This window comes from Coloeus monedula, assembly GCF_965178545.1.
Source record: "Coloeus monedula genome assembly, chromosome: 7".
NCBI classification, from domain to species: domain Eukaryota; kingdom Metazoa; phylum Chordata; class Aves; order Passeriformes; family Corvidae; genus Coloeus; species Coloeus monedula.
In genome coordinates this window covers 23141096-23154358 of record NC_138787.1, presented here as the reverse complement: position 1 = coordinate 23154358, position 13263 = coordinate 23141096, and the positions used below count along the sequence as shown (strand labels likewise).

The window sequence follows — 13263 nt, the reverse complement described above, 5'->3', positions numbered from 1 at the left end:
TCAGCCATATCAACAGCAGAAAGTAGTCTTGTCTCTGCCTGGCAAGTTATTATAGAAAATTAGGCAGATTATCTTGTGGTTAAATTTCTGCAATCAGTGATGGGAGCTTCCTATCACTGCAGTAGGTCCCTTTTATGAGGTTGGATGAATTGCTTGAAATCAAGCCTCCCACAGTGTCCTGAACAGTGTCCAGAGAAAAGCCAGGCTTCTAATAAAACTCTTAGCTCATTTTATCACCTGACAAGAGCGCGATGTTCAGAGCAGTTCAAAAGCCAGAGAAACAGATTTTTATGAAAGAGCATAAAGGATGGTGGGGACAAAATCCAGTGCTAGTCCTTTTAATATATCAGGTCTTTAGAATAACTATGTGCATGTTCACCCTTTAGTCTCATTTCCTCACCTTTGAAATGGGGACAATATTGAATGCGTCTGCATAGAGGATGAAAGGAGTGAAGATGAAGCAATTTGATTTTAATGTAATTCTTAAGTGTTATGCTGGTAAAAAACTATTAAAATCCCATATGGAGAATAAATTGAAAAATAAAGAAAATATTTTTTCTGAATATCTCCTTATTCCTTACTTCTTTTTACAGTAAATTTTCATAGTCAACTGCCTTTACTGTTTGTCTTTTCTGGGAAAATGCAGCAGAAAGAGTTTTTGACTGCGTTTTGCCCCCACATTCTCACATTTTTGTACTATACCAATACTGGGGATGAATTTTACATGGTTTACTCTTGATTGCATTATATAATTCCATATTGCTATTTTAGTCTTCCCAAGCTTCAGGAATATAAATTAGATGTGTATCTTTCTTGTCCTAATTGCAAACTCCTGGGATCCCTTTGTGTACGCGATATTGTAATCTAAGACTGGTTTCAGAAAGCAAAATGTTAACCAAGGTATGAAACTCACTGTGGATACTGTGGAACCTTTTCTTGTTTCCTTGTAAAATCCTCAAATGAGGTGAATATGAGTATGCTTTCTTTCTGATTTATATGAAAGAATAAACTCTCCCTAATTTAGAGAACGTAGAATTGCAGTGAAGGTTTTTAAAATAAATCTTTCCTGACAATTATAGCTAAGCATACCCCTTAAAGAGACAAGCAGAATTGCCCAGAGGACAGCCATTAACCAAATGTTTGCAGGGTTTATTTTTAAATAGGAAACTGTGGGTTTTTTACTTAATAACAAAACATTAAGGCAGTCTGCTATTTTTAATTATTTGCTTATTTATAACTGAGCTTGGAGATACATCTTTCCTGAATTTGCTTTCAGTGCTTCCCCTCTATACCTGCTGCTGATAAATAATGTTGCCTTATGTGGTCTATTGCAAGGCCATTTATATAATTCTCTGAATTGGTGGATATTTTTAGTCATGTTTAAAATACTAAGAGCTGTTGGCTACTGCCAAGATAAGTAAGCAGAGAATACTCTCACTGTAGGGTTTGCTTTGTCTGCTGCTGCTTAGGAAACAGTCACAAGTTATGCACTGATTGACAGGGCCTCACTGCTGCTCTTGACAACTATCAGGAAGGTTGTAATGTAGTTTAAATTACTTGCATAAAAATGGGAAAAAAAAGAATGGAGATTCATTATTCATAGCACATTCACACTAATCATAACCCTTGGGCTTTTCAGAAAAACTGATATGTAAGCTATGAAATCTTTTCTGTGCTTATCCAAACATATCCAGAGGATAGCAAACTACAGAGCAGTGAACAGGTAACTACTCTAGAAAGAGTACTACTGATTTTAGGAAAGGGGATCAATAATGGTAGTAATAGGAGCATGATCATAGGCACTGGACCAAATAACTGAAAATATTATCCTGCCCAATTTTGCGCTTATCCCAATTTCCAACTTAAAATCATATCTAGCCTAGAGCAATTGAACCAATTGCTTACACAAGAGTTATGCCTGTATAGAGTATTTCCCTTTGTCTTGCAGGGGAGACACTCTTTAGTGTTCAAAAATAAAACCTAACACTCAGCAGCTTTCTTGGCCATGAGATCTATCCAATCCCACAACTGGCAGCACAAGCTTGCCAAAGGCATGTGCTGCTCACTTTTGGAGTGATAGAACAGCATATCCCATAATGTCTCCAGTGATTCCCTATGGAGCCCAGTTCAGTCTAACACAGTTTCTGTACAAGAAGAAAGTTTTCCTAGTCTTCATGGAAGAAAGTAATCTGAAATGAATGGTGTACAGGTGATTTCACTGATTTGAAGGCTGTTAGTACAGTTTATTGTAACAGGAGGCAGATTGTATACCAGCCAACAGAACATAAAGAAATAGACCCAGAGCTTAAATTTCAAACTCATAAATTGCAATGAAATGGTCAGATTTATTTATTGTTCTAGTTCGTAAGATGAGATTAGAGAGGTGAGCTGAAAACTGGTAATACTCTGTAATGCACAGAATTGCTGTATTGGAATGATAAACTGTGATAAACTGCTCAACAAAGTTGTCCCTATTTTACTTTCATAGACCAATAGACCCAAGAAAGACCTTAGAAAGAAATAACAAAGTAATTTAATCAAAAATTTGAATCATTTAAACCATTTCACTACTCTTGACATGCTGATAAAAGCTTTTCTTATGAGTACCTTAAAGCAGATATGTTCAGACAACCCTTTATTCCACATTGAGAATCTGTGGAAACCACGTGAAAGCAGCTGGCTTCCAGATCATCCTAGATACATAAAATGGCTGGCTGCAACTAGCTGACTTCAAATCAGTCAGCTAGTTAATTCTCATTCGCTAAGCTTGATTATATTCTGCAAAGTTAGAGAGATCTGAAAGCAAATGCCTTCTGATCTTTATCACAAAAAAAGCAGTTCTAGTACCAAAATAGAACTAAAGACATGGAATACAGAATATTATAAAGTACTGCCCTTCCAGTGTCCCAGGAATCACCTTTTAAAAAAAAAAAATTCTTAAAATATCTGAACATCAAACCTTTCAATTCTTCATGTATCTGTAAATTAATTTTCACTTCTAATTTTGGTCTATACACTGACAGGAAAATGCAAAGCAGTTCTGTCAAGAAAAAAAGTCTTTATAGTTCATTCTCTTATTGAAATCAGGAGTATCATGATTTTCTCACCATCTCTCACACATCTCATCATTCACAATACCCCATCTCATGAGATCCTTAAACCCACCTCAAATTACTTAATAGGCTTTGACAGTTGCAGTGAGTTTTAGGTTACTAAGTTAGTTAGGTTACATAATAAATTTAGTATCAAAACCAAGCATCCTTACATTACACAACTAGTAATATGCACTCTATTTATAGGCTTTATGTTTTTCCACTGGGCAATTTCTTTTAAGCCTTTTTTTTCCCATCTTCATGATTCTAGAGGTGGTGGAAATCAACAGGTTATGAGATCAGTAAGTTAATGTATGATTAAACTATTTCGGTGTCATAAAAAATGACAGAGTCTTAGGTCAATGGAAGATAGCGCATTGATCTTTTTAATGGTTATATTTTAGTTTTTCTTCTACCTCATGTACCTTACACTACCGATGTATTTATTTGAGAGCATTTTTATTAATTTTGTAATTATGTCTTATATATGTCACTGAGCGACCCTTGAAATAGAAGTAGTGCAATGATTACAAAGGTTGCTTTGCAGAGAGTTTGGAGAATTTCTAATTTCTCTTAGCACTTCCTCTGGCCACTTATGGTAGTAATTTGTACACTTTTAAAAGATATTTCTGAAAACACGTCCTGGAATCAAATCAAAAGAAATTATTTCAGTGGACTTTGGATCAGTGACTTTTTTATCAGACAGACTAGAGAAATTAAAAGTTTGGTTCAAAATGGATTACCTAAATGCCTTTGAATCCTTAGGACAACAAACAGGTGCTTTTGTTCTTGAAGCTGTATTTGAGTTGCATGTGAGATGCTTATATTTATTATATATTATCTTATGGACATGAATGTTGTTTTTGTTAGATGCAGTGTTTTAACTTAGATTTCACATAAGTGCATAGGTATAACAAGTAAAGAGAAGATAATGGAAAAAAATGCACTAACATGAATTTCCAATAGCTCACTGTTTTTCTCGTTGCCCTAGGCACAGCAGCCCACAAGCTTATCTCACACATGAGAGTCTCTGGTGCTCCAGTAGGTCATGACTTCAGTGGATCATTCAGCATGACTTGAAATGCCAGCAGAAATAGTCACTGTGAAGAGCTAGATAATAGCTAGATAATAGTGTATGTGTATAGTCACTGTGTGAAAAGTGTTTATATTTAGAGGAAAAGCTTGGAAGGGCTGTATCTACTTAAAAAGGTGGTGATTCTGGAGAAAACCCTCCACAGCCTCTCAGTGTTCAGTAGGACATGATCAGAGAGTGACAAAGCCACAGAATCACAGAACAGTTAAGGTTGGAAAGTAGCACATGGGATCATCTAATCCCACTCGTCTCCTTGAGCAGAGTCACTAAGAGCAGGTTACTCAGGACACTGCCCAGTTCTCCAAAGGAGAAGGAAACTCCACAGCCTCTGGGTTGCTGTGCTTGATGACCTTTACTCCACCTGTCAGGTACACATTGATATGTATGCACATTAACAGACATTAACATACGTTTTATGGAAATAAAATAATCGTCATGACATAATGGCCTAATAAAAAAAAAAGTTATGCCATGCACTGTGTGTAAACTGACAAGTTGAGGTATTATAGGAGATCACCAATTTTTACTACTTTATTTACTGCTTGATTCCTTTTGTAATTCTTTCCTGTCTCTCATTTTAGGGAGCCAATAGTGTTTCTAAATAGCAACTTCAGTATTAAGAGGAATAAATTTCTACTTATAACTGGAGAATACAAGAAACTAAAAGACTTAGTAAGTCTTGACAAGTGCACCTGGATCTCTGCCATTAAATCTGGTTATTGGGATGACCTGGAAAAGACACAGGATTTTGTTTAGAAGACCACAGAAGGGTCCTATTTAAGTTTTGGGCAGGCAGTAAAAGTTTTGATTACAGAGGAAGAGTATGTTTAGTGGGACCTTCCTGAAGAGGACAGCATGTGAGGGAGTAAGCTTTGCTGCTCTTGAAGAGTGTCAGCAAGTTTGGGAAATATTCAAGATGAAGATGAAAGCCATATATAGGCAAAAGGTTAAAATTTATTGAGTAAATAGAAATTTCTTTGGATGTGTAGCATTGGAAAATCCATTGGCAAGTGCTTTCAGGGAGAAGGCCCAGCAGATAATGGGAGATTTCAAGGGAAAAAGGAATCTAGAATAGGGGAAAAGTCTGTATTTAATGTTAGGGCTCAACAGTATTTACAATATTTGTTTGGTTTTCAGTTTTGCTGGGCAGAAGATCCTGAAGGCTGCACAATGCCTACTCATAAGGAAGCATTATGTCTACTGTGTTAAATTTCTAGAGCTACTTACTGCTAACCATACTTTACTGCAGTTGTTCATTTTATTGTCTAGAAATCAACTGAAATGTGAATTTCATTTCTGTGTTGTGTCTGTAGCCCACTAATGAAGTCTTAGAGTGGCAGTTTTTCATATGCTTTTGTAAATCTCCAGGAAATGTCTTTCTTAATGCTCTTGGCTCATACTTGTCTCTTTCAATCAAGATTGAAAGATTAAATGTTGAAAAAAAAGGGAAAGCTCAAACCATAAATACCGTGAGGGCCTTAGTTCCCTGACTCATCAATTGATTTTCATATGGAGAGTCTGAGATGTGAAGTGTGATGCTATTACATATTTGTCCCTGAAGAATTAAGCAGCTTACAGAAAAGCCTTCACCAAGGTGACCTCCCATTCTGAGCTGATCAGAAGCAAAAGCTCTTGCTTAATGTCACTAAACTCTCATTCTTTCTCTGTCTCCTCCATAGTGATTACAAACACTATGTAATAAGAATGTATAGTAGGTTCAGTGTGTGAAATATGCTTGTGTTGCAACATTTCAACAGAATTTTGATTATTGTGATGGTGACAATTCAAGGAAAATGATCTCAAATTAGTCATACAAGTAGAAATAAAGAATAATGCTAGTTTCCTTAACACTGTGATAATAACACTTCATGAATTCTTCATAATCAAACAATGCTTCATTACCTGACCTTGTGAACACCTCGCTGCATGATGGTCTCCTACATAACAAACATAATCAAACATCTGTATGCCCTAAATTAACCAGACCTGCAGCTGGCCAGCTATCTGCAGAGTGGTTGTCATGGAACTGTCTGCCTGTTCACTTAATACTTGTTTCTCTCCTAAACTCTAATATTTGTGATGGATTTTGCATGTCTAGCTCTTAGTGTATGTTCTGTTTAATCTTTCTTGGTGATGATATGTTTGGGCTTTCTATCAAAGTGGTAGTGGTGGGGATTGATAGTTAGATTTGATGATCTTAAAAGTCTCTTCTAACCTGGACAGTTCTATGGTACTATCTTGAAATCTTGAAATGAGGATGGGGAAGAATGATGAAATGAACGCCTTCAGGGTGAATTTTGTGATTCACAAATACTACAGGCAGCTTATGTTTTGTGCAAGTATTACCATCAGATTTATAGACAGATTTCTAATTGGAAAGTTAATGAAATACTGATGAATATTTGGACTCATATTGCCATTATCTTAAATATTACAGTAGTTAATCTTTATGTATAAATCTAATTTCCTTGTATCCTACCACATTTCTGACAGTTACAGAATATTGTAGGGCATGTTTCCATGCTTTCAGTTCTTGAAAGGAGGTGAACAGTTTTAAATATTTGTAGCCTGCATCACTGGCAATGGAATCAAATCAGATAGGGCCCCCCAGACAGCTATGCTTTGCAAATCATCAAAATCAATTCCAACATCCATGAACTGAGAGTTAACACTGCCGTTCATTTTACAGTTGGGTTCCATTCCAGTATATAAAGCATCATCTCAAGATAGTAACTGCTTGGGGTTTCTGTTGCTCTTGTCTGTAGACAAGAAACTTTGGAGTCAAAGAAAACCATCAGTGTACCTTTACAACAGGTTAGAAGAAAGATGTCACAGAGAACAGTGGTAGCATTACAGTTACAAACAGCTGCTTTCTCTAATATTTTCATGGGGGAAGTTTCTTGTTGTGCCAATTTTCCCATACTTTGTATTTAAACTCTTCCTAGGTCAGCAGTGCTCCCTTGTGAGTCATTTATTCTGAATTTCACATGTTAATTATCTTGTTTCTTTTGGAGACTCTTCCTTCTACACCTAAAATGCCTTTGGGTTTTAAGAGTTTTCACTCTTTTTCAACTCCCACTACAATTTTAATATTTACACATTATGTTGTAAGCACTGTGAACATAAGTCTTAAGACCTTCTTTTGAATAAACTCTGAATTATTTTTAGGTGCGTTCAACATAACTTCAGCGCATCTAAGATTTATTCTTAGTCTCAATTACTGTTGTTGGCTTTTTACATACATTTTTCTGCATTTCTTAATTCTGTAGTTCCCTTAGGGAAATGTATGCATTTTGCATTTTTTAAAAATTTCCTAATATACCAATACTGACCTGCATTTTTATCTTAATTTCTTGACAGATACACATTTCACATTTGGAGGCAGGAAGAAAAATGGTTTAGATCAACTTGCCATTCTAAAATCCTACACGTAGGACACATGAATGTTAATCTAAATAACTTGAAATAAATCTGAGATTTGTGTATGCTAATCTTATGTTGGTAATGTAGACTTTTCAAACTGTCATTCATAGACTAGCAGAGAGAAGCTGATAAAGCAGCCTTAGCTAACCCAGCATCAAAGTCAAGTTCCCAGCCAAGTGACAATTCTCAGCCTTGTGTTTCTGAGCCTGTATGGAAGGACTAAGGGTTAAATCTGTACTGTCTGGATTGTTGTGCAATTTCCTCAGTAACTGAATACCTAAAGACTCAGCTAGAAATAAGTGTCATCTGCCCATTTCTCCTCTGTATGCCAGGAACTGGCAACGGTGGTGGTGGAGGGAGTGAATGACAGCTTAGGTCTCCTGCATGCTTTCCCCAATTTGGACCACAGCTCAGTAGTCCAAGTTTGTGCTGATCAGTTTATTCATCTCATGCATGTTTGGAGGAATATACTGTAATATACCCTTCTAATGATATATGTGGTACATAAATAGCAGGGTTTGGGGAAGAATGTTTTTTCCTTGCTGGCCTTTGTGTACCACTTCTCCTTACTGAGATTCTGGGACTTCATTTATTGAAATTTTATCTTCCATTTTTTAGAAAATTTAAAGCATTGTGCCTTCTGTTCTTGAGAACAGAAACTTGATGTTTTTCTTAGGTCAAACCTGTGTTAGATTTTTTTGCTACAAGAATTATAGGTTAGGCTTTTGATTGCATAATTCCATGCTGGCAGAAGGCCTTGTATGGCTGTACTTATGGGGCTCAAAAGAGTTTTGCTGTGTTAACTTTTGTTTATTTGTGACACTGGCTAAAACTTCTTTATGGGAAACTGTCTTTGCCAGGAGAAAGGGTATCTACACTTCAGGATATAAAGCTACAGTTGTAGGTATCTTCTACTGTGTAGCAGGATTGTCTAGGATGGTAGCTGGACTAGAAAAGATATGCTGCACAAGCAGGTGTATTGAAAGCTGGAATACCTCTGTAAGTAGAGCGAGTACATCAAAAGTGAGTTCACTTGAGTAAATCCACAGTGACTTGCTGACTAAGAGATGCACACTGAGATAATTCACTTACCACTAGCTCTATTACTGATATGTCAGCATATACATGGTGATAAGAACCCAAAGGACTTGTAGACTGTATGTAATTCACGTAGGCAAAACTTGACTTTTACCAATGCTATAACTCCTCAAATTCTGTTTTTCCCTGTTTTGTGCAGCCTTATGGTTTGATTATATGTTTTCAAATGCTGATACTTTTTAGAGTTACATGGAAATTTGAAAAAAAAAACTTTCTAGTAAGCTTTCTTCTCCTACAAATGCTGATTGTAAAAATATCTTTTGTACACTGTGTGATTTAGTATTAAGAACCAATGGTTCAGACTGACCTTCTGCAACTTTTAATAAAGCCAGTGAAAAGCCTTGTAAGTAAGGAAGATGTTGAAAAGCCAAGTGATTTATTACAAAAACAGTTGGACCCAGTAAGCTGGAAAGGTCAAGCTGACAAAAATCTAGACTCAGAAATGCTGCTACAATGTAAGAAGGCATTATCAGGAGGAAAGCAAAAACCAAATGAGAGTATCCCTGAGAAAAACATAGACCTCTTAGCTAAGAAAACAATATATTTGTCCTGCAATGTTTTCACTTCAAAAAGCTCCCTGTGGAGGGGCATTTCTATAGAGTAGGAACTTGAATGCACTGATGCTTCTGAAAGAAAAATGTGGGGGAAGGATTGAAGCAAGGGAAATCCACTGCAGAAAAACTAATTACAGTAGTAGTGAAGGTATTCAGTACCATAGAATACCATATTCAAGATTTTCTTCTAGGCTAGGCATGGCAGACATTAGGAACCTTCTATACCCATCTATAAGGTGAGCATTTTTGCTAAGGGGGAAAGAGGGAACTGGGAGGGCAGGAAACTTGTAAATAACCCCAGTTAGATCCTTTAATGATCTAATGATCAAAAATTTGCCTGGTCAGATGATTCTCAAATACTTCAGTCAACATTTTGATATTTCTAATGATTTTTTGTCTGTTTGTTTGCTTGTTTTACTCATGTAAACCAGGAATTCATCCTGGAGGAATTGGTGGGATTATGCAAATCAAGAAGAAAAGGACCATCAGAGCATGTTGTAGTTTTATGGAGATTGTAGAGAGAGCAAGAAGCTAGATGGTATAAGTGGTTACTGAACCTGTTTCCATTTTGGTAACTTTACAAGCAGAGGATTTGAGAATTTCCATATAAAACTCTTCTTTGTGAATGGGTTTTCTGGTTTTAAATTTAATATACTTTGACTAAAGATAAACTCTTTCTTTTGCATTTCAGTCAAAGTTTACCACATATAACTTTCAGTTTGGTTTAAAAAAAGCCATATATCTCCTGATCTTTACAGGAGTTACCAAGTGAAGATGGGACTTGGAAGTCATCATCCTTAAGAGTTAAGTTTTTTACAATATACAATGGATTGTTGTTTGACAAATGTGTGCAGCATCATGGCAATTCTCTTAAGAGGGATGTACCCTGGCTTGGGGAACTGAAGTGTATCATATGACAGACCAAGTTCAATATGATATTACACATTACTGCAAGAGTGATCAAAATATTCCTTTTTATGATGGAAGAAATGATTGTCAAAATAGACTAAAAAACTGTGTTTATGTCACTAGTTGTACTCAAAGCCCACGGTGGAAGACTTCAGCCTTCTGTAATACAGCTGTCAATAGATTTGCCTTTCACATTTCTTTTCTGGCTTTTGCTGGTATTTTCTGCTTGATTTAAAAATTTTGTTATTTCATATTGCTATCTGGGCTGTAGTTTAAAAACCATACGTTGAATAGGGTGGAAAATCACTCAAGTCTTTAAGCATATAAGGATTCAAGAACATACGGTTTCACTAGAACAATATCATTGCCTTATTATCATGTAAGGAAATGTATTATGTGCTCAAGTGCTTAGAGTATGTGCTTAGATTTGAGATCTGAACAGGTTACTTGAGAAAATGCACCAGAAAGTCTGGGGTAATTGTATAAATCAGGAAAATATATGAGGAACTAGGCTGTGCATCTTCCTTGGTTATTTAAATACAAAGACTTGTCCTTGCATTTGCACTAATGCTAATGAGCCAGTCAAATATTTGAGTCAAACACACCAAATCTTGCTGAAACAAACTACACTTTGTGGATTGTACTCTAACCACATCTGACCTTTCTAGGCTGGCTGGGTACTCATTCATGTGAGCATCTGAACATCATTTCATTGTTTTAAGCTGTCTTACAGGTAGTTACTTTTCTACCTAGGAAATACATTCATGTTAGTATTCAGTTTTAACTTAAAAAAATACTCCAAGTGGATAAATAGTATGATGTGTTTTAACCACAAAATGCTGTGCTTTATTTGAATGAAAATGTTCATTCAGGCCTTTACAGCTAAGTATGAGTTTGAATATGTACTACAAACTTGGACGTGCAATTGCAGTGTATTATTTAACTAGCAGTAGTTTTCAGTGCCTTCTGTGTCTCACTAACAATATTTTGCTCCTTTCAAGATCAGTGGGAACTGTGCTAAGGATATAATTAATTATTGTAGCTCATTGTGAGAAAACGTGAAAGTGAAAATATTCTCTCATTTCAATATATGGATAGAATTTAATTTTAAAAATAAGCTAAGTTTGTGTTGATAGTTGGAGAAAGGGCAAGGGAACATAAAAGAAGAAAAGTATCTCTTATTTTGAAAAAAAGTCCAGTGTTATCTTTTGATATTCTAGATTTTTACTTCCCTTTCTCTGAGGAAAATAATGATCCTCCACCAACAACTGATAAAGATTTGGAATTAGACCTGTTCAGGGACCAACAGAGTCACTCTAGGTTAAAAAGATTAAGTGATGCATGAGTGTTATGTACCCAAGAGTATCAAATCACCTCTTTAATTTTGTCATATAATTTTAAGGATGTGGGGAGGTTCATAATCCTCATTGATCTTTTGTCCTTGTGGAGAGACAAGCTACAAATTATTAATACAGACAGTAATATAATATTTTTTTCTTGAAGATTGCAGTCCATTGGATAATTATGTCACATTAAGAAGCTGAATAATCCAGACTGTTAGACAAACACAGCCTTTTCATCACCAGATACTAAAAGCCATTTGAACTAATGACTAATCTTTGAGCCAACCTTCCTTCTGCCCCATGACACTCTCATAATCCCACTTGAAACTCATTTCTGGTCCATTCCCAGAAGTATCTAATATTACACTGGCACAGCTGTCTTCTAGGGTTTTTGGGGTTTTTTTTGTTATTTGTTTTGTTGCTGTTATTGTTATTGTTCCATTCAGAATGTCATGTACCTTGATCTAAATACCTTGGCTTTCTTTTTACAAATCCAGTTCTCTAACAGAGCCCTGTTAAAATGGATTAGGGATGCCTTTATAGCTCTGTAATAACTAAAGACTGTGAAATGAAAGCAGCATTTCAGAATATATTACTAAAATAATTAAATATATTATCCCCAAAAATGTATTCCTTAAGCTGAGAAATATATTATCCATGAAAGTGTATTACTTAAACCAAATCCATCCATTCTTTTTGCGTTTCAATTAACATAGTTGCATCTCGCTCTGCTGCCTTTTACAGACACTGTATTTTTAGATCTGTTTTCAATGGAACAAACATACCATAAAAATAACGTGCAGGCAGAGAGTTGAATTCTTGCTATATTTGATGAGAAAATGTAGTCATGAAGCCTGTTTTGTATTTTAAACATTATTTCATACGTTACTAAAACTTAAAATTAAAAAAACCCCCAAAGTATCAGTTTGCACTGAATATCAAGAAGCACCCAACTGTGGAGACAGCTTCTTTTGTTTAGCAGAAGTTTTAAAGACTCCACTTCTCAGATAATCAGCCTCATGATAAGAAATCCCAAAGTATTATTTGCTGGCAAATAGCAATTGCTTTCTGCTTTGTATTGGATCATCTCTTCTGAATTTGTCAAGGACTGAAATTAAACAACAGAAAGGACAATGGTAACTCTTCATACCTGGAACAAAGAGAAATCAGAGAAACTCTGACATTATTTTTTTTCACTCCACCCTGACTGTATTGCCTGGAGCTTGCTATAAATTCTCTGTCTAAATAGACAGACAATGTTGTAGGAAATTATATGCTTTGGTATTCATGAATGCCTGGAATTCTCTATTGAATTTTATCTTTAACAAAGATTTCATAAGATAAGAACAGCTTTCTTGTTTCCCATGGGTAAGTTCTCCCTTATGGGATTTTACAGTTTATGCAGACTGTTTGTTTATGGGAATATTTCATTAATTTTCATTCTTCCTGGTATGTGTTTCTATTTCTAACATCCAGTATATTTTATCACTTTTTCACTCAAATCTGCTTTTCTCTACTCTCATGCTCTGGGATGTTCTTTTTCCATCACTTTATTCCAACAGTGGATACATCTAGAAATGTTCTTTGACATCTTCTAGACCACAGAATAACAGTTTTCTAAAACAATTCAAAGCAAACAACCAGTCTATATGCAGCAACACCTGTATCAACAAGGTCTGGACCTGACAACTTTTAAAATCCTTTTGAACCCTGACCTCATTTGGCTAAGTTTTGAATGACTGACTTACGCC

General features: G+C 35.7%; 1 protein-coding gene across 2 annotated transcripts in view; it reads right to left on the bottom strand.

The window, feature by feature from the left end:
- Positions 1-13263, bottom strand: part of KCNH7 (potassium voltage-gated channel subfamily H member 7) — a 217679-nt gene that overhangs the window by 158352 nt on the left and 46064 nt on the right. The window lies entirely within an intron of this gene.